We start from the raw sequence: 20075 nt of genomic DNA, 5'->3' as shown, positions 1-20075 counted from the left end.
AGAAAGACTCCAACAAATTAAATCTGCTTTGAGTAATTGGAAAAAGAAGAATAATCCAAGCCCAAAGTTGACAGAAAAGAGGAAATATAAAGATTAGAAAAGAAATTAATAAAATAACAGAAAAAGAAAACAATAGAAAATATTAACCAAACTAGTTGTTCTTTGAAATAATAAAATTGAAAACCTTTAGCTAGACTAACCGAGATATAAAAGTACCCTAATAACAAAAAAAAAATAAATGAAAAAGAAAACATTACAATGACTAGCAGAAGTATGAAAGAGCCTAAGAGGCTACTACAAACAACTATATACCAACAAATTGGACAACGTAGAAGAAATGGAAAAATTCTTGGAGAAATATAACTTACCAGAACTGAATCAGAAAGAAATAGAAAACCTATATAGATCAATTACTAATAAGGAGATTAAATCAGTAATCAAAAAAAAAAAAAAAAAAGTTTCTCAATGAAACAACCTCATGACCAGAGGGTTTTACTGGTGAATTTTACCAAACATTTAAGGGCGAATCAACACCAATTCTCAAACTTTTTAAAAAATTCAGAGAAGGGAACACTGCCAAACTGCTTTTGCAATGTCAGCATTGCCCTAAACTAAAACAAACAAACAAAAAGCCTGCTAAAAAAGATAACTACAGGCCAAGTTCTCTGGTGAATGTAGATGTAAAAATTCTCAATAAACACTACCAAACTAATTTCAACAGCATATTTGAAGAATCATTTACCATGATTAAGTGGGATTTATCCTTGGTGTGCAAAGGTGGTTCAGCATATGCAAATTAATCAACACAAATTAATCAACACAATACATTATGTTAATAGAAAATGTTAATAGAAAAAAAATCATATGATCTCAATAGATGCAGAAAAAGCACTGGACAAAATTCAGCATCTGTTCATGAATAAAAAGAACTTTTAACAAATAAGGCATAACAGAAACATATCTTAACATAATGCAGGCCATATATGACAAGCCCACATCTAATATCATACTCAGTGGTGAAAGGCTGGAATTTTTTCCTATAAGATTGCTAAGACACAAGAATGCCCACTTTTACCACTCCTATTCAATATAGTACTGGAAGTCCTAGCTAGAATGATCAGGCAAGGAAAAGAAAGAAAAAGTATTAGAATTTGCAGAACCTGGGTGGCTCAGTGGGTTAAGCCTCTGTCTTTGGCCCAGCTCATGATATCAGCGTACTGGGATTGAGCCCCACATCAGGTTCTCTGCTCTCTGCTGCCTCCTCTCTGCCCTCTCTCTGCTGCCTCCTCTCTGCCTACTTGTGATCTCTCTCTCTTTCAAATAAATAAAAAATGTTTTTTTAAGAAGTATTAGAATTGGAAAGAAAGAAGTAAAATTATCTCCATTTGCAGATAACGTGATTTTATATGTAGAAATTCCTAACAACTCAATCAAAAAATGTCAGATCTAATCAGTGAATTTAGTAAAGTTGCAGGATACAAAATTAACACACAAAAATCAGTAGTGTCTATACACTAATTTTTTTCTGAAAAAGAAAAAAATTGATTTCATTTCCAATAACATCAAAAACTATAATACACTTAGAAGTAAATTTAACCAAGAAAGTAAAAGATCTCTACTCTGAAAACGAAAAGACATTGATGAGATTAAAGAAGATACAAGTAAGTGGATATATATATTCATGGATTAGAAATATTAATATTGTTGAGGTGTCAATACTACCAAAAGCCATCTATAGATTCAGAAAAATCTTTATTACATTTTCAGTGGAATTTTTACAGAAGTGAACAATACACTCTTAAAATTTATACGGACTCAGAATAGCCAAAGAAATCATGAGAAAGAACAAAGCAGAGGAGGGCTCACACTTTCTGATTTCAAGGTAAACTAATCAAAACAGTATAGCATAAAAACAGAAAAATAGGCCAATAGGACACAATTAAGAGCCCAGAAATAAACCTAGGCACATATGGTCAAGTAAGAGTTCACCAGGGTGACAAAAATACTCAGTAGAGAAATACAATCTCTTCAATAAATGTAACTGAGATAATGGATATTCACATGCAAAAAAATTGTGGCTGGACCTGTGTCTTCCACCACTCACAATATACTCAATGGATTGAATGGATTAAAGATTTACACGTAAGATTTGAAATCATGAAACTCCTGGAAGAACAGATAGGAATACACATTTTGACATGGGTCTTGGCAATGGTTTTTTAGATGTAACACCTAAAGCACTAGCAACAAAATCAAAGCAAAACAAGTGGGACTACATCAAACTAATAAATTTTTGTATAGCAAAAGAAACCCTCAACAAAGTGAAAAGCCAACCTATGTATGGGAATAAATATTTGCTAACTGTATATCTAATAAGAGGTTAATATCCAATATATATAAAGAACTCATACAACTCAACACCAAAAAGGAACTACCACATGTTGTGTTCCCCACTAAGTGGAGTGTCTGCTTTTCTCTCTCCCTCTGCCCTTCCCCCTGCTCATGTTCTCTCTCTCCCTCTCTCTCAAACTATGCAATTAAAAAGTGCACAAAGGACCTGAATAGACTTTTTTTTTCAAAAAATGTGTATGAAAGACCAACAAGGCATTAAGGAAATATAAATCAAAGCCACAACAAGATATCATTTTATGCCTATTAGAATGGCCATCATTTAAAAAGCAAGAGATAACAAAAGCTAGCATGGATGTGAAGAAAAGGAATTCTTGTGTATGACTGGTGGGCTTGTAAACTGGTATAGCCACTATGGAAAACAGTATGGAAAAACTAAAAATAGAATTATCATATGATCCAGCAATTCCACTTCTGGAATATATCCAAAAGAAATAAAAATATGAGATATCTGCACACACACTCACAAACACACACACTGTTCACAGCAGCATTATTTACTATAACCAAGACATGGGGGAAAAAAAAACTAAGTGTTCACTATAGGTTAATGGATAAAGAAATTGTGGAATAGAAAATTGATGATAGGCAGATGGATAAATGGATAGATGATAGGTAGATAAATAGGTAGATAGATGATAGATATATAGATAAATACATATAAACAAATGATAGATGGATAAAAGATGGATAGATGATAGGTAGATAGATGATAGAGATGTGATAGATGATATAAATAGATGATATAAATAGAGATAGATAGACAGACAGATGCACTGGAATATTACTTAGCCATAAAAATGAGAAAACCATACCATTTGTGGCAGCATGGATAGAATTTGAAGACATTATGCTAAATAAAATAACTCAGACATAGACATAGGCCTTATGATATCACTTACGTGTGGAATTTATACATACATACATACATACCAAGCTCATAAAAAAAGGGATCAGACATGTGGTTTCCAGAGACATGTGTAGGGATCATAGGTTTGGCAATGGTATGACAGGGTTTTCTCTTTTTCGTTTAGTTTTTGTAAACCTCCTTGTCCTTGTCCTTTTTTTCCCTTGCTCTTCCTTTTTCCTTTTCTTTATTTCTTCTTTCAAAATAAATGAAGACAATCAAATGAAACAGGAAAATTTTACTGAATCAGTTTACTATAGCAAGAGAGTCAGCCACCATCACCTGGGTTCTGGCAGAGAAGCAAAGGCAGTCAGAAGAAAGAGAAATCTTTAGAGTGGTTTAAAAAAAAAAAAAAAAAGGAAGTCTCAAGTGGGCCCTGATTGGAGATTGTTGGCATGGGAGGCTGTAGGCAGGCAAACTGGAAGCGGAGCATTCTATATGCTTAAGTATGAGTGCATATTTGACTTTTTATGGTTGGTCCAAAGTTGGAAGCAGGGACAAAATTTAGAGAAGTTGTCAGTTAGTCATCAACTCCTTGCCATTTGGGACCAATTGTTATAGAAGTTATTGTTCCCCTTCTTGGATTGTTATTAGATACCAATCTGGCTTCCTATAAGTCTGATTTATAGAAGTCTGGCTTCCTGAGCTATTCACTGTAGATAAAGGGGTTGGTTTTCCTGAGCAAATTGCTGCACACTGTGGGTCAGATTTTTGTTTTTCTGTATGATCTGGCCATTATCCTTATGTATATTCAGTTTCTTACTCCTCAACTTTTTATCTCCTTTTCTCCGTATCTTTTTCTCATCTTTCTTTATTTCTTCTTAATATTTATGTATTTTCTCAGAGCTTAGTAAAGATTGGGGAAAGGGAATGTGAAATGTGGTAAAGGTCCAGTGTTTAAGAAAACATTTTGTTCATTTATGTCACATTCTGAATAGCTCTTAAATAAAGGATAGGCAATTTGGTAATTTTGTGATCCAGAATGTGCAATAAAAATTGTTCTTATGAACAAATATTAAATAACATGTCATTATTTAGCTATTCTCAAACATAACAATGAAGTGCTTTTTTTGTATAAGTTTCCCAGAAAATAGAAACTTAAATCTGAAAACATCATTTAGTATCTTCTGAAAGTGAGATTGAACTGAACAAACTTTCATTTCTCTACTCTAAACGTACCAACATATTGGACTATTTTGAAATGAGACAGCGGAAAAAAAATAACATAGCCTCCAATATGTACCTCCAAAACGTTTAATCTTTTTCATTTTAGGAACTATGAATGAATCTTAAGTATAGCCATTTGGCCTAACAGTTCTTCCTATTTGAAGCTGCATTCAAAATTTTAAAAACTGGCTTTAGAGAAAGTGGATGTTTGTTGTCTTTTTGGAATATTGCCAACTGAAGCAGTAAACCTAAGTGAGTCAGTGAGAATCAAGAGAGTTAGAAACTCATTTAAATTAACAGCCAGATCTGATATTTTTATAGGACACCTGCTCCTATGTGCTGAAGATCTATGATCAAAGTGCTAGGAGTATAGAAATATTATATTCATTGCAGATTTGCTAAGTTTGTGGATCACACTTTATTATGTGAAATGTATTTTTAGTGGCACTCCCTCTTTTCTGGACTTTTTAAAAATTTTATTTATTTATTTGACAGAGAGAAATCACAAGTAGGCAGAGAGGCAGGCAGAGAGAGAGAGAGGGAAGCAGGCTCCCCGCTGAGCAGAGACCCGATGCAGGACTCGATCCCAGGACTCCAAGATCATGACCTGAGCCGAAGGCAGCGGCTTAACCCACTGAGCCACCCAGGCGCCCCTTTTCTGGACTTTTTAAAGCCAATAAGGCATCGATACCTTTAGCTGTGAACACCTATAGCATCTTCTCTTATCCACTCTTCATCTAGCATAACACTGTTGTTTTTTTTTTTCAGGGAAAATAATGTTGCCGTATAGCTCCAAGCCCAAGGAGGAAGGTGGTAGGTTAGGCCTCCAGATCATAACGGCCTCCTACTATAAAATGTGCCCAAGCACAGCATTTTTTGAAGGTAATCCAGCTGTGCAAATTAAATCATTGCTCACAGTAATTTTACTAATGCATTCCATCCTAAATTTTAAAAGCCTGATGAGTCACCCTGTATCACCAACTGCTTACATTATTAAGCAGAACATAAAAGCATTTACATACATTGGCATAATCCATTGCTGGATCAACCACATTAACTCCTACTTTTATAACCCTTCACACTTCACATGGACAAAATAAATTGTTCTTTAGCCAATAGAATGTGCTGGCAAATAAAGAATTAAAATGTCAGTTATTCTACTCTCTCACATATTTTATGCCTATGTTGTTCTTCCATAAAAGTAGTTAACCAGTACGCATGAATTTGAAGGACAACGGAGGACTAGGTTAAGTTGTCTAATGTGCTAAATGATACCCATGTAAGGATATAGGACGTTATCCTGGTATGGCTTAACAGGACAGAATCCTGATATTAACTTAAGAGAGGCAGAGAGTGGACTAAATTCTCTCTGAAAAGTGTATTGAGTCTAGAAAATTTTCAACTTCAAGAGAACCAGATTCCTATTAAATTTAAATAGAGTCCTTTATTTAAAAAAAAGGGGGGGTGGGGGTTGGGTGGGGAATGTTACTGTGTTTAAAAAAAAAAAATAGCTTTTTCCAGGTAACAATAGTGTCTCTATTCCTGTGGCCATTCTCTACCATTACAATCATCACTCATCATTTATGGTACATGGCACTTTTGATCTTCAGGACATTTGAGGCATTTTATCAAATTTTCCACACATCACTAGGAGGCACAGCTGCCTGTAACAGTAGATATCACACTGTGCTCTTGAAAAGTATCTTGGGATTTTATTTATTGAGTCATTAATGATAGGAACAGAACATCTATATTTATCATCATCTCTAAAAGAACCAGTCGGTTATGTGTTCAAGACGTGAAAGCATTTGCTTATAATCTCTAAGGAAAAGATATTATTGTTTCCCATGTTGTACTTCTTTTCTCATGCAGTGCTTTCTCATTGTGCTTTTTATATATTTGCTCAGTATCCATATCATGTTACCATGCTGTGTCACTAAACATCTAATATGGACGTTGAACATTTTATACCCAATGTTCATGAGAAAATGATCTCATATAAACAATAAAAGTATAACATATTTAGATAATATTTATGCAGTATCAAATCATCTTAAAGTTGCAGGGGTCTTGTAGAATCCCTAACCCTTTTTAACAGATGCTTGAACAGCTCGAGCAATAGATAACTTACTACCTTAAGCAACTCAAGGAGATGCTAGTTTCAAAGCTGTATGGGGACTAGATTATAAACATGCATAAAAAGGTAAGAGATAAGGTTACAAAGGGGTAGAAAAGTGAAACTGAGATTACCATATAAAATCAGAACCTCTGTAAAGTACAGACTTAGCACATAGGTATACTAGAAAATTATCTGCATACCAAACTAAGAAGAATCACAGACGTTTGTTTAGGGTCTTCAATTCTTTGTTTTATTATGGCTTAGTTTCTGTGCTTGGTAAGAACCCTCTTATTTAGAATTTATATTATATGGATTTGAGATTTAACTTATTATACCAGAAGCGTTAAAGAGCACCCAACCCCAAGCTAATTAAAAAAATAGTCCTTGACCAATGACAACTCTGGGGAACTAACACAAAACACCTCTCACATGTCTTGAAGCAACCTAGGAATCACTTCAAAAATCTCAGCGATAAATCATTTCATGAAACAAAAGTATAAAATATATAAGGAAATCCTCTACTATAAGTGAGAGTGAGGGATATTGGAATTAAAGTACGCTAAGATCTTTGTATCTTTCTCAAGAGGAGAGATATACTGCATATTAATTGTTGAATCCAAAAAGTCAAGTATTCATGTTAAAAAAAGCTCAGGATACATATTAAAAAAAAAAGAATATACAATGTTAAATCAGCAGTGGTACATGGGAAAAATAATAAACCCTAGCAGATAGGGAAAAAGAAGAATCAAGATGTACTAAAAAGCAAGTAAAACAGATTGAAACAAATAAGATGGAATATTAAAAATCTGTGTGGGAAATTACAATTCTAAGAAGATGGAGTATTCCAATTTCCCTATTCTTCCCCTTAGGTACAACTAAAAACTTGGACATTATAAATAAAATAATATGAGAAGACTCCGAAAGACAGAAAGAAGATAGATTAGCTGGGGAACATAAACAGTACAGCAATGATTTCCCTGAGTTTTCTTTTTGTTTCATACATTCTATATGTAGAGTTGAAACAGACCGTTACACAGAAATACCAACATGTACAAAGAAAAAGAGCCCACAAAAGACTGTCCTCTTTCCTCAGAGGACCAGGAAAGACAGAAAAATTGTAGGAAATAACCATTCTATTTCAGTCAAACACCAACGGGGGCGGGAGGGAGGGGAACTGTGACAAAACCCCCATCCACATCAGAAAAAGCCAAAGGAAAAACCTAGAATTATACTCTCAAGACTCTATAAGCAGGTATCTTGGTACCTCTGCCAGGGTGACATCAGAGATGACCAAATGGAAGCTTGACTTTGAATCCTTTTGTCTAGTAACAAGTACCACACCCATGAAATATCAGATGAGACTACATGAGAAGCCTGAATTTCAACACCCACCCAACACTGACAAGGTGCCTCAATTCGTTTCTGCTAGAATGGCATCGGAGGAGGCCTAATAAAGAGTCAGGACTTCTCCCACAAGGGGGTTCCTCCACCGTCAGCTGTCAATAAACAGTGAGTGGGGACCATCCATAGACTTCTGACTCCACACAGTAAGAAGGCAGGACCCAGCCACCCCCAACTTCACTGCCAAAGCAGTATCAAATAAAACCAGCTAAAATAGAAGATTTAAATAAGAACCAGAGTCCTTTTTTTTTTTTTAAGATATTATTTATTTATTTGTCAGAGAGAGAATAAGAGAGTGAGCACAAGCAGGGAGAACAGCAGGCAGTGGAGGAAGCCGGCTCCCTGCTGAGCAAGGAGCCCAAAGTGGGGCTTGATCCCAGGACCCCAGGATCATGACCTGAGCCAAAGGCAGGCACTTAATGACTGAGCCACCCAGGCATCCCAGAACCAGAGTCTTATAATATAATATGAATAAGTCTGAGTTTAAATGGAAAATTATTCATTATATGTCACAAGGTGCTCAATTAGAATTTTTTTTAAAAAGACAGCCAATATATATCAACACCAATAACAAAGATGTTACTACCTGACATAAATTTTAAAGCAACTATTATAATAATGCCACAATAAATTACAAAAAATGCTGGAAACGAAAAAAGAAGTCTCATCAAAGAAATAGAAGACAGAGAGAAAATGCAAAAGGACACTTTAGAACTGAAAAATAGAGTAATCAAAATAAAAATGAATGGGCTCAACAACAAAATGAAGTGGATAGAGAAAAGAGTCAATAAGCTAGAATATATAGGAAAAGAAATTATCCAATTTGAACCACAGAGAGATTATGGGCTAAATAAATAACATGAGAACCTGAAAGGTGAGACTATAACAAAAGATTTAATATTCGTGCCATTGAGTCTTAGAAGGATATGAGAAGAAAGGCAAGGCTGAAAAAGAATTCAAAGAATTCTTTGCATAACACTTTCCATGTTGACAAAAGACACAAACCTGAAAATAAAAGCAGTGAGGGAAACCTAAACAGCATAAAACCAAATAAATCCATGCTAAGACACATTATAAGTAAGCTTTTGGAAACTAAAGAAAAAGAAAAAAATCTTGAAAGCAGCACCAAAAAATGACACCATATCTATAGAGGAAAGACAATTAGAATGACAGTGTATCCTTGTCAGAGGGGTCTTGGAGGCCAGAAGCGAATGTCACAATATTGAAAGAAAACCACTGACAGCCCAGATTCCTCTACCTAGATAGTATCCTTCAGAAATGAATGGGATCATCACGATATTCTCAGGTGAGGAAAACAAAAATAATTTGTCATCAGCAGACCTACACTAAAAGAATGACTAAACAGAAATGAAATGACATAAGAAGGAATTTGCAGTATCAGAAAGGTAAAACACAGTAAACAAAAATATAGGTTAATACAGAAGGTTTTCCCTCCTTCTGAGTATTGTAGATTATATTTGATGATGGAAGCACAAATTACAGAACTGTCAGATGCAGATCTACATGGGCGGAGATAAAATATTTAAGATGATCATATTATAGAAACAGGAAAGGTAAAGGGACATAAAATAAAGTGTGCTTTCTGCACTTCACTTAAATTGGTAAAATGTTGACATTAATACACTGTCATAAGTTATGTATATGTAATGTAATACCCAGAGCAGTCACTAAAAAAAGCTATAAAAAACGATAGTCAAAAACACTGTAGATAAAACAAATCAAAATTCTAAAAAAATATTCAAGTAACTTAGAGAAAGTAACTTTAGAGAAAGACAGAAGAAAAAAAAAGAGAGAGAAACAGAGAACAAACAGAAAACAAAAATTATAAGGCAGACTTAAGTGTTTATCCCAGAGAAATAAAGATTTGTATTCACACAAAAACCTATATAGGAGTTTCTGGAGCAGATTTATTCATGATAGACAAAAACTGGAAACATCTCAGATGTTCTTTAATAGGGAAAGACCTAAACTATAGTACATACACTACATTGAATCTACTCAGTGATCAAAAAGGAGCAAACTATATGATATACACAACTTGGGTGAATCCCCAGAAAATTATGTGTATGGAAAAAACAAAGTCTGAAAATTATATACAGTATGATTCCATTTATATAACAGGTTTGGAATTAAAAACATATGGATTTCTTATGGTTGGTTTTTGTGTCATATATCTTTCCTTATCCCTTTATTCTCAACATGTTTGCACAAGTGAATCTGAAGTGTGTCTCCTGGAGGCAGAATAGGCTATGTCTTTTAATTCACCCTGACAATCTCTGTCTTTACATGGCTGTATTTACACCACCTCTATTTAATGGAATTGCTAATGTGTTAAAGCTTAAGTCTGCTATTTTTCATTTTGTGATCTCTGTTTTTCATTTTTGTTTTTTTTTCTGTGTGTTCCTATGAGATATTTGAATGTTCTTTAGTATTTCTTTTTGATATATCTATATGGTTTCTGAGTGGATGTTTTCTATAGATACTTAGTAGTTGCTTCATATATTACATTTTATATACAAAACATAACACAACCTACGAATGTTGACATTTTACCAATCCGAATGAAATGTAGAAACCATGCCTTAATTTACCTCTCCCCTTTTATAATATAATGGTCAAATATGCCCTCTATAATATAATGGTCAAATATGCATTATTTAAATGCATATCATTTAAGAGTGCTATAATTTTTGCTTCAGTCATCAAGCATAATTTAAGATGCTCAACATGACAATAACCTATTGAATTTCACCCTGTGGTGAAAGATTTTTACCGTTTCCATTGTTCATTCATTCTTTTTGATGTTTTCTTCTTTTGTCATTTCCTGTTTAAGGGACATATGTTAGCCATTTTTTTAGAGCAGGTTTACTGGCAATAGTTCCCTTAGTTTTCCTTCATCTGAGAATGTCTTGATTTCTACTTCATTCCTAAAGAACATTTTCACTGGATGTAGAATTTGGGGCTGAAATTCCTTTTCTTTTCACACTTTAAAATGATGTGTTGCTTCTTCTTGGCCTCCATGTTCTCTGATGAGAAATCTGCTGTCAGTTGAATTGTTTTCCCTGTAAGTGATAAGGTACTGTTCCTTTCTCATTGTTTTCAAGACTTTGTCTTTAGTTTTCAGAATTTTGGCTGCACTGTGTTTTGATGTGAATATTTTTTAATTCATCATGTTGGGGTTTTTTTTCAACTCCTTGAATGTAGGTTTATGCCTTTTGCCAAATTTGGATGTTTTCTGCCATTATTTCTTTAATTACTTTTTCTGCCTCACTTTTTGCCCTTCTGGGACTCCAGTGATACAATTCTTTAGTTACAATAAGTTGCTGAAGTTTTGTCCTTTTTTTTTTTTTTGGAATATTTTCTCTCTTCTTTTCAGAAAATTTCTCTCGCTTTATCTTCATATTTACTGATTCTTCTTTCCTCCTCACCATTCTGCTATTCTGCTAATCCACTGATATTTTTATTTAGTAAATAAATATTTCAGTTCTAAATTTCATCATTTGATTCTTTTTATATCTTCTGAATGTATTAATTATTCACTGACACACTTTTGTGATGCTTGCTCTATCAGCGTAGGATAATTCTAACTCTGTCATCTCAATGTTGGTGTCTATTGATTATCTTTTTCCTTTTTCTGTTCAAGTTGAGATTTTCCTTGTTCTTTTTTTTTTTTTTTTAAAGATTTTATTTATTTACTTGACAGACAGAGATCACAAGTAGACAGGGCGGGAGGGGGAAGCAGGCTCCCTGCCAAGCAGAGACCCCAATGCGAGGCTCAATCCCAGGACCCTGGGATCATGACCTGAGCCAAAGGTATAGGCCTTATCCCACTGAGCCACCCAGGCACCCCTTTCTTTCTTCTTTTTATAATGAACAGCTGCCAGTTGAAACCTAGACACTTTTATATTATGTTATAACACTTTGGATTTATTTTTTAATGGATTTTTTTTAATTTATTTTTTATTTTCAGCAAAACAGTATTCATTATTTTTGCACCAAACCCAGTGCTCCATGCAATCCATGCCCTCTATAATACCCACCACCTGGTACCCCGACTTCCCACCCCCCGCCACTTCAAAACCCTCAGATTGTTTTTCAGAGTCCGTAGTATCTCATGGTTCACCTCCCCTTCCAATTTCCCCCAACTCCCTTCTCCTCTCTATCTCCCCATGTCCTCCATGCTATTTGTTATGCTCCACAAATAAGTGAAACCATATGATAATTGACTCTCTCTGCTTGTCTTATTTCACTCAGCATAATCTCTTCCAGTCCCGTCCATGTTGCTACAAAAGTTGGGTATTCGTCCTTTCTGATGGAGGCATAATACTCCATAGTGTAGAAGGGTGTGGGAGAGTGCTACATTGTTGCTGCCATATCACATAGAAGTCTATGATCCTTCATTGGCCTTCACTGACATCCAATTAAGGGTGGGTGGCTCCTCATCACTGCTCGGCAGAGGTGGGAATACCAGCTAAGACAGGAAGGGGTGCCTTATTATTGCTTCCCATGCAGCTCCACTAAGCTCCAAGCTCCTTCCACTAAGGAAGGGGGCTTTGTTAATGCTGAATGGTGGTGAAAGTTCTGACTCCAGGAGGCCTCTTCTAATACCATTCTAACAGGAAATGAGTAGGTTTCCTAATTATTGCCAGATGGGTGAGTAAGGAGAGGATGTCTAGGCCCCCCACATTGTCTCTGGTGATACCATAGGAGTCAAAGAGGGATAACTTCACCATCTAAGAGAGAGAAAACTCTTAGCTTTGTACTCAACCTTCTCTGTCACCACCATAGTGGTAAGGTGTTAAGGTACCTCATTTCACCCTGGTGGGAATGGAAGTCTAGACTTCTAATTTGGCTATTGTTGACTTGGGTGAAGATGAAATATGTTTTGTGGTGTTTGACTGAAGAAGAGTAATTATTGCCTTAAAAGTGTTCATTGTCTTATGCTACATCTTTCCTGATCCTTCAACTTAGACTGAGCAAGTTTCTGTTAAGGCTGGGGTTTTCTATTTGTTTTTTGTCTTTTTGATCTGTGCCCATTTTTAAGTTGCTGCTTCTAGTTTGGGACATATGAGGCAAACTGAAAACCTAGGGGAATCACCAAGTATTGTTCCTTAACACGAGGTTCCTAGCCATTCTATTTTTTTTTTTCCTTCCAATCTGTCTGAATCTCGTGGTTGTTTTATACATAATGTTCAACACATTTAGTTGTACCTGGTGGGAGGAATAGGAAAAAGTACATGTGTTCCATCTTCCTAAAGTCAAATTTCTTTAGGTTCCTTTTTGAAACTTCTTGTTCCCTGGAATAAAATATATTATGACCAAGAAAACATAACATTTGTACAGCAGCTTGATACTTTCTTAAGTCTGTTTGCTAAACTTGGATTATCTCTTCTCCCAAATTTAACCCAAGGTCAATATCCAAAATAGAGAAGGAAAAGAAAAAAAATTAAAATTAAGTGTACTTTCTTTGTTGTATATCAATATAACATATTGACATACATATAACATATTGACAACTTCCTTCACACCTCTAGGCAGCAGACTTATTCCTTTTATGGTCTTCTAGTTTCTAATGTAATTTTAATATGTGCTCATTATTTCTCATTATTTTTAGAGGTTTGCATATTTTCAATCCTACTTGCTATAATTTTTAATTCTTAAAAGTAATTTCTCATTTTCCACTATAATTTAGTTAGCGTCCACTATGAATTTTACCAAGTGAAATGTGTTTTGCCAGTGATTCTACTATTGTTAATTTTAGAATGATGTGAATATAGGTTTTAGAGTTATTTACTCATAAAACATATTTTTTCCAATTTATTTATTTTCAGAAAAACAATATTCATTATTTTTTTCACCACACCCAGTGCTCCATAAAACATATTTTTAAAGATTTTATTTATTTATTTTAGAAAAAGCATGTGTGAGCAGGGAAAGGGATGGAGAGAGAAAGAGAAAGAGAATCTCAAGCAGGCTCCGCATCAAGCAAACTACACACTGATTGTGGAGCCTGATGCAGGGCTCAATCTCAGGACCCTGAGATCAAAATCATGGACCCTAAGCCAAAATCATGAGTCTGCCACTTAACTAACTAAGCCATCCAGGTTGTCCTCATAAAATATATTTATAAAACATACTGACTACATAGAAAAATAAACAGACTTCTCAGTCTCCATGGATTTTGCAATCTGGTAGGAGAAGGAGAAAGAGATAAACAAGTAAGCAAACAAAAATATACAGTGACTACATGCTGTGGTGAATGTTATGAATGACTTTAAAACATAGAATAGCAGAATACAACAAGGTAAAGCAACCTAGAAAGTTGAGTCATTAAGGAAGGCTACACTGAAGAGTTTATAATTAAGCTAAGCCTCGAAGGAATGAAAAGAAGTCAGCCCACAAAGCATGAAATGGAGGGTGTTCTAGACAATGAGGGGCAGGAGAAAAAGTAGAAAATATCACAAACTAACATAAGAGGTGTAGTGAATGGCCCCACGATATTCTGAAACTGCCTTCCAGGGACCATTTCCAGTTTGGCTTTCTTCAACTTTTCAAGATGTTGTTTCTGCCTACCATCTGCTCAAGCAGAAGGTGGTCAAGCCTCAGGGACATTGGCAGTGCCAGTTTTCCTGGTGCTCCAGAAGCCTCTGGTCACTAGCTGATTACCCATTCCATCTGAATTCAAAAATCTCAGAACAATAACATTTTCTAATCAATCCAATCTCCAAAGCCCAACCCACAAGGAAAGAAGCTAAATAAAAAGGAATGTTTTGATGGAACAATTGTAGACTGTAGACAGGGAATAAAATACCAGAGTTCAAGGGCTAATTCTGCCATGCCTCATTTTTTTTTTTTTTTTATATGTATAGGCAATTGCCTTCACTTGACAAATTACTCTTTTCTCCCTGGAAGGATAAAAATCTCAGAGGTGGAAAAGATCTTATAGATTCAGCAGTATAGCTCTATTAACAGCACAACCAGGTACACACCAAATTTCAACCCTCATATCAAGAGATCTATTCCACCTCATAGCTGTTACACATAAAACCTGCCTTGTCTGAGCTCCCAGGAATTTAAACTGGAATAAATGCTAAGTGATCAGTCTACATGTGAATGTATGTATATAGTATTTATAAACATAATCTATATACATTTTTAAAAACACAAGTGTAAAACAGTTGCACAAATGCTTTGATTTCCTCAGAAGAACAGCTATGCATATGCAAGGAAGTGATAATGTTAGAGAAGAAGCCAAGTACATACAGTTTTTCTACCTCGATGTGTATTCCTACCTCCGCTAAAAGCAAAGATAGTTAACTAGTAATTGCCTCAGGAAGATGAGACACAGAGAGCATTTTCTCTTTTCAGATAATGCTGAGCATCTTTCTAGAGAAGAATAAGACTTGACAAGGAGGAAAAGCATGGAAGAGATTTGTTTTTAAGTGATCTAAACACCAACTGTCAGCATCAAAGGAAAATAATATGCAAGACAGAAATAAAAATGAATGATGACTTAATCAGGACATTATTAGAAAGGGCACTGAGAATTTTAACTCTACTACTTAAAAGTTGTTCTACTTTCAAAATCGAGGCATAATCTATGGCCAAAGATGAATCTAGCAAGAATTCAGATCAACTTTACGTTTTTGAAATTTAAATTTTTTTTTCTTTTTTTTTTTTAAGATTTTATTTATTTATTTGATAGAAAGAGAGAGAGAACAAGCAGGGGGAGGAGCAGAGGGAGAGGGAGAAGCAGGCTCCCCACTGAGGAGGGAGCCTCCCTATGGAACTCGATCCCAGGAACCCGGGATCATGACCTGAGCTGAAAGCAGACGCTCAACCGATTGAGCCACCCAGGCGCTCTAAAACAATTATTTTCTGTTAACTGTAAGTAATTAACATAAATGTAGTTTGACTCTAATGACATACTCTACCTTAAGCATTGCTTAATGAGTTTCTTTGACCTGACAGTACCCACTCTACCTCTTCTAGGACCAACATCTAAAGCATCTTCTGAAAGTCCCACTGAAGATTCAAGATATGCCAAAAAAAAAAAAAAAAAAACCTCAGCTAAAAAGATTTTATGTGAAGTTAAATTCAAAAAATATAGAGCAAAAGAAGCTACATGTATATCTTCTTCAAAGATCTTAGCAAAATGAGCTGCATTTGCCATGTACATTTGAGCAAAGAACTTATCTATGCATCAAAAGAGAGATTCTAGTGTTCCTTGAAACATAACTTGGGAACAAAACCCTGGGCACTCTAGTCAGGCTGCAGTATCAAACGACAATTCATACTTACTTCAGCATCACATATATTAAAATTGGAACAATACAGAGAAGATTAGCATGACGCCTGCACAAGGAGACATGCAAACCACAATTCATGGAATCCCTGTGTGAAACCAAAGATTACTTCCCCCTTCATGTTGCAGAAATGTTCTATTGGATATAAATCTGATCTCATTTGCCACTTAAGGTGAAGAGTTTTGTGCTCTTATAACTTTCAAAAGCACAGAATGTTTTCCTTTATTCTCCTAATCTACCTCAACACTTGTATTCTACAATGTGATTATCTAATCTAGTTTTGTAGCTCAGAGTAAGTACCAGGAAATTTACCCTCAATATTCTCACATTTTCTTGTCTTTTATTATTATGTATCTTTTGCTAGTTAGAAATAACAAATTCATGCTCATTGTAGAAATTTAACCAAAATATAAGAAAAGTAAAATCATATGATTTGATATTGTATAAAAGTATCTTAAGGTTTATATTGAGTAATAAACTCTTAAGAAAAACCAAGAATATCATGAAACAAAATAAAAGGAGTAAAGGTAGTATAGGAATTTGCCTTACCAAATATCAAAATATACTAAAAATTCACTTTAATATGATCAGTGTGATAGAGCATAGGAAGAAACGAATAGATTATGGGAACCAAATGGAAAATCGAAAAGTAAATCCAAGGAAAGATAATAATTTATCTTTAAATGGTGACAAAGGGGTATTTGAATTCAGTGGGGAAATATTATCATCTTATTATTATCATCATTATCATCTATTTTTAACAGATATAATGGTTATACATTAAATGGACGATGGTTATACATTAAAAAGAAAACAAAATTATATCCCTTCTTCATACCATATACAAAAATACAAATAGATTATACACTTAAATTTATTTTTTAGCAAGACAATAAAACTCAGCAGAACATCTAGGAAATTACATGTTAAAAATTTAAAGAAGAGAAGACATTCTAAACCAAATAAGAAAACTAAACCTACAGATAAACTTAAAACACGTAAATATGTAAACTTTTGTATGCCAAAATGCATAATAAAAAAAAAAATGACTGGCTTTGAAAAAATAATGCAGATGACAAAATAAGTGCTTTTATTTGAAATACACAAGGATTGTTTAGAATACAAGAAAAATACAAACAACCCTATAGAAAAGGCAGAAAAATGGAAAAAGGCAATTCATGGCATAGAAAATTTTAATGCCAAAATTAATACTAATTAGGTAAATTCACCCTTAACATAACTATAAAATATAATTTTATACCACTAAGATTGGCAAGTATTTTTAAACAGTATTTATTACTAGCAGAGATAGGAGATGAAAACATAAATTGTTACCATGTTTGTGGAATATAGGAAAAAATCTGGCAGGAGCAATTAAAAGTAAACATACCAGGATGCTGGGTGGCTATTGGTTGGTGTCTGCTTTTGCTTCAGGTCACAATCCCAGGATTCTGGGATTGGGCCCCGCATTCGGCTCCCTGCTCAGCAGGGAGTCTGTTTCTCCCTCTCCTGCTCCTCCTGCTTGTGCTCTTTCTCTGTCAAATAAACAAAATCTTTTTAAAAAAATAAAGATAAATAAAAGTAAACATAACCTTTCCAAAATGTAAATATACTTATACCATTTGACACCAAATGCCTGGTTTTGGTCATACTCTCCATCAAAAAATAAATCATCAGTTAATACGAATGTATGTATATAGATGATTAATATAAAATACTTGTAGTGGTAAAAGAGTTTCTCTTTCACTGAGAAGTAGAAAGATGGAAACAGAAGAGGATTAAGAGTATACTTATCCGGGGTGCCTCAGTGGCTCAGTTGTTAAGCATCTGCCTTTGGCTTAAGTCATGATCTTAGTGTTGTGGGATCGAGCCCCACATCAGATCCCTGTTCTGAGGGACGCCTGCTTCTACCTCTCCTGCTTCCCCTGCTTGTATTCCCTCTCTCACTGTCTCTCTCTCTCTTCTCTGTCAAATAAATAATTTTTTTAAAAGGGTATACTTATCCTTTTTTTCATAACGGGTTTGCCACCAGAACACAGGTGTCGTGAAAACCTCCACTAAACCTAAACCAAAATGGGAAAGGAAAAGACATCAACATCATCCTCATTGGACAAGTAGATTCAGGCAAGTCTACCACTACTGGTCATCTAAACTACAAATGTAGTGGGATCAACGAAAGAACTATGAAAAATTTGAGAAGGCTGCTGAGATGAGAAAGGGCTCCTTCAAGTATGTTTTGGTTTTAGATTAACTGAAAGCTGAATGTCAGTATGGTATCACCATTGATATCTCCCTGTGGGAATTCAAGACCAGTGTTATATGACCATCACTGATGCCCCAGGACACAGAGACTTTATTAAAAACATCTCGGGCTGATTGTGCTATCCTGATTGTTGCTGCTGATTTTGGTGAATGTCAAGCAGGTATCTCCATGAATGGGCAGACCCATGTGCATGCCCTTCTCTTTACACATTTGGGTATAGAACAACAACTAATTGTTGGTGTTAACAAAATGGATTCCCTGAACCACCCTATAGTCAGAAGAGATATGAGGAAATCATTAAGGAAGTCAGCACCTACATTAAGAAGATCGGCCACCACCCCAACAAAGTAGCATTTGTGCCAATTTCTGGTTGGAATGATGACAACGTTCTGGAGCCACGTGCTAACATGCCTTGGTTCAAGGGATGGAAGGTCACTCGTAAAGATGGGAACACCAGTGGAACCAACTGCTTGAAGCTCTGGATTGCATTCTGCCACCAACTCATCCAACTGACAAGCTCTTTCATCTGTCTCTCCAGGACATCTACAAAATTGGTGTTATTGGTACTGTCCTTGTGGGCTGAGTGGAAACTGTGTTCTTAGACTTGGCATGGTGGTCAGCTTTGCTCTAGTCAATGTTACAACTGAAGTAAAGTCTGTTGAAATGCACCATTAAGCTTTGTGAGGCTCTTCCTGGGGACAGTGTGGGCTTCAATGTCAAGAATGTGTCCATCAAAGATGTTTGTTATGACAGTGTGGCTGGTGACAAAAAAAAAAAAAAAAAAAAATGACCCACCCATGGAAGCAGCAGGTCTCATGGCTGAGGTGATTATCCTGAACTATCCAAGCCAAATCAGTGCTTGATATGCAAATATACTGCATTGTCATACAGCTCACACTGCTTGCAAGTTTGCTGAGCTGAAGGAGAAGATAGATCGTCGTTCTGGAAAAAAGCAGAAAGATGGTCCCAAGTTCTTGGAATCTGGTGATGCTGCCATTGTTGATATGGTTCCTGAAAAGCCTATGTGTGTGGAGAGCTTCTCACACTATCCTCCTCTGGGCTATTTTGCTGTTCATGACATGAGAACATGTGATGAATATGTCATGACAAGACATGTCTTGTGACATGAACAAGAGGACAAGAAGGCAGCAAGGCAGCTGGAGTTGGCAAGGTCACCAAGTTTGCCCAGAAAGCTCAGAAATTAATAGTATGAATATTATGATTTATAATATTATGATATAATTTATATGAATAAAATAAATTAATAAATAAATATTATGAATAGTATCCCCAACACCTGACACCCTAATCTTAATCAGTGGTGGGAGAATGGTCTCAGAACTGTTTGTACCACTTGGCCATATAAGTTTAATAGTAAAAGACTGGTTAATGATAAGAATGCATCATAAAACCTTCAGAAGGAAAGGAGAATGTTTTGTGGACCATTTGCTCTGTGTGTGTGGCAGCCTTAATTTATTAGTT

General features: G+C 35.2%; 1 non-coding gene and 1 pseudogene across 1 annotated transcript; both read left to right on the top strand.

The window, feature by feature from the left end:
* The window catches only part of LOC122890383, a 76305-nt pseudogene extending 56588 nt beyond the window's left edge, over window positions 1-19717 (top strand).
* Window positions 16322-16424, top strand: LOC122890744. Its single transcript, XR_006381172.1, has one exon. It is a non-coding gene; the product is annotated as a U6 spliceosomal RNA (small nuclear RNA).
* Window positions 19718-20075: the final 358 nt, after the last annotated feature.

This window comes from Neovison vison, chromosome 11, assembly GCF_020171115.1.
Source record: "Neovison vison isolate M4711 chromosome 11, ASM_NN_V1, whole genome shotgun sequence".
NCBI lineage: Eukaryota > Metazoa > Chordata > Mammalia > Carnivora > Mustelidae > Neogale > Neogale vison.
This window is presented reverse-complemented; position numbering and strand designations above follow the sequence as displayed.